We start from the raw sequence: 3,107 nt of genomic DNA, 5'->3' as shown, positions 1-3,107 counted from the left end.
GGTGGTGGTGTGTGGTCATGTTTGGTAGTGGTAGGTGGTAAGTGGTGGTGGTAGTGAAGGGTTGTATGGGTTACATATGGATAGTGGGTAGTGGTAGGGTTGGTGATTATAGTGGGTGGTGAGTGGTGGTGATAAGTAGTGGTGGTTGTGGGTAGTGGTGTATGGTGGTTTTGGATGGTAATAAGTGAGTGGTGGTGATGGGTGGTGGAGGTGAGTGATGGTGGCGAGCAGTGGTGATGGGTGTTGATGGTGGTGGCCATAATGGTGGGTGGTGGTTGTGGTGGGTGGGGCTGGTGGTGGCCGGTGGTGGTGATTGTGGTGGGTGGTGGTTTAGGTGGGTGAGGGTTGTGGCGGTGGGTGGTGGTATTTGGTGGTGATGGGTGGTTGTAGTAGTGGTGGATGGTGGTTGTGGTTGGCCGTGGCGGGTGGTGGTTTTCATACAAATCATACTTACACATACTAATAATAATAAATTTAAATAATCAATAATAATATTTATAATTTTAAATAATATAATAATATTAATTATACTAATAATTATTATTATAATTTAATAAGTGTTTTTATATATCTAATAATAATAATTTTCCGTTGGAAATTTGTAGGAAACTTCGAACGAAATTCCGAAAAAATTGAAAACTCCTCACTTACTTCTCATTCCCTTTAACCTTAGCCGCACTTGGATGAAAAAAATGCCCTCAATTATTTTCCCTCCTTCTTGCCGGCGATTCTCTCCAACCTTGATCTAGCGACCGACGATTGTACCCAAACTTCATCTAGCCACCGTCGTTGCACCCTACAACGCCCACCGTTGCTGCGACACACCACCGCCACAGCCGCTTCACACCGTCACCATCTTCACTGCCATTTTTTTATTTAGGTGCGAGCCACCAACATCACAACGCTTCTTCGTCGGTTTTTCCTCTGTTGTTGCTGCATCCGGTTACTTCTACACCACCACCTATTTCCGGTTACTTCTAGACCACCACCTGCCGCCATCCGACGCCGATTACTTCAGGTTAGTTGCTTGATACCACCTCCCCAATGTCAAATATGTTAAAAATGTATACAAATTATGTGTATTACTAAGTATGTATCAGTACTTATCAATATATAATATGAATCAGTATGTATGTAATAATTTGAGTTCATCTTGTATCTACTATATATGAAGAATCTGGAGCTGAAAAAAACGAAGAACTAGCAGACGATGATGAAGATGAAGTGTTTTATTATAACATGTTAGATTTTGATTAAGACGACTCTGATTCATAAATAAAGCTTCTAAAGTAAGATCTTACATGTTTTACCTTACCAGAATTGTATTTGAAAATCTCAAGTTTTGATTCAGTTTGTGCTTCTCTAGTTGTACGTTCTTTTCCAGCTTTGATTTGTACCCTGAATGTAAAATTTTCTTTGCATTATGGTGTTTCTGAGAAGCATCATATTCTTGAATGTCTTTAATATGTCCATTTAAATTTGTTGTCATGTGACGCAAGATATGATTATCTAATAAGATTGTTGACCAAGTTTTATTTTTTGGTATTCGATTATTTTTAAGGTTATACATTGGGCATAATTGATTGTACTTATTTTCTGCCAACTACATCATAGCCACTCCATCATACTTTGAAGAAATGTTTAACAAATGTGTTGTTTTGTTTTCTTGTAGGAGAAGTTCTCCCAAGCCTTGCTTGGGAAGTATGAGGATGATTTTGAACTATGGACGAAAACCCAAAGGGAGATAAATGAAGGATGGAGGAAAAGTTATATCTATGAGATTGGATCCTCAGATTTAAATTTTATGGTCACAGGGAAATCATTTGTTGTTGTGGGTCTCAACATGAGGTATATTTTCTTAATAAATAGACTGTATTATGAATGAAAACAATCCATGAATATATGGTTTATGTTGCTATTATGGTTTATGAAGTATGTTGCTATTATGAAGTATATATTATCAATGAAAACAATCCATGAATATATAATTTGTTGCTATTATTGGATTAAAAATAAAGTGTGGCTATTTTACATAAAAAAAAAAAAGTACAAGACCTATAATGGTAGAAAAGTGAAGTACGTTGCTATTATGGAATACAATTTTTTTGTACTGGATAAAAAATGTTGGTATATATTATTTGTTTGATAATTATATTTTTTTTTTAGGTTAACGAGTTACGAGCCCAACTTGAAAATGCGGAGAGGGAAAGAATTTTGATGCAACAAAAAACAAGAAGAAAATGGAACAATTAGCTCAACTAACGAGACAATTTGGTAACCCTCCCAAAAGTCCATTTTAGCTTTGTTGTTGTAACTTTTTATTAAACATGTTAGTGAAGTACAAAAACCTAATTGTGTTAGTGTAGCTATCATTTGGTAAAGTATTGGATTTTTGGATAGTAGCTATCATTTTGTTGAAATATTGGATATATTGATTGTCGCTATCATTTTGTATGAAGTTTTATTGAATAGTTTTTGTATATGTTTACTATTATAGTGGTCGAAAGGGCATATTAAATGAATTTGTATTTGATTTCTTAGTTACTCTACAATTGCTGCAAAAATTTTTATGAAGATTTGTATTTTAAAGATTTAAAAAAAAAAAAAAAAAACTGCATTACTACCGACAAAATACCAACAAAAAATGCACTAACAAAACTTTTGAAAATCAAATCCGTTGGAAATCTGTTGGAAATGCTTTGTTGGAATTCCGTTGTAAATCAAGTCTAGGAATTTTGTAGGAAATATTGTGTCAGTAAGCTTTGTTGAAAATTTTCCTGCAAAATATTTTGTTGGAAATTTGTTAGAAATTTCACCTAGGAAGTTTGCCCCTCTAGGAAAGTAAAGGAAGAAGACAATTACAAATAGAGAATCCAATTGGAGGTGATGGTCCAGGCTACTAAATTAAGTAACAGAAATAATTCCAATGCATAAAGAAACATGTTGTTACACTACAAGATTTAAGGGCGACAGGGACAGGGGTGATACATGTGGTCATTAATATGTTGCCGCTAATGCTTCGTCGCTAATACTACATGCCACCGCTATTGATGTCGACCCTAATAGTAGGGGTTAAGAAAACTCGCACTGCAAATAAAAAAATGCCA

The 3,107-nt window shown here is 35.2% G+C and overlaps 1 long non-coding RNA gene across 1 annotated transcript; it reads left to right on the top strand.

The window, feature by feature from the left end:
• Positions 1 to 649: 649 nt before the first annotated feature.
• On the top strand, positions 650 to 2,480 carry LOC145033410 (uncharacterized). Its single transcript, XR_013677529.1, has 3 exons — positions 650 to 1,018; positions 1,673 to 1,848; positions 2,167 to 2,480. It is a non-coding gene; the product is annotated as an uncharacterized LOC145033410 (long non-coding RNA).
• The last annotated feature ends 627 nt before the right edge of the window (positions 2,481 to 3,107 follow it).

This window comes from Lactuca saligna, chromosome 3, assembly GCF_052625555.1.
Source record: "Lactuca saligna cultivar CGN05327 chromosome 3, ASM5262555v1, whole genome shotgun sequence".
NCBI classification, from domain to species: domain Eukaryota; kingdom Viridiplantae; phylum Streptophyta; class Magnoliopsida; order Asterales; family Asteraceae; genus Lactuca; species Lactuca saligna.
The sequence above is the reverse complement of the archived record's forward strand: the minus strand, read 5'-3'. Positions and strand labels throughout refer to the sequence as shown.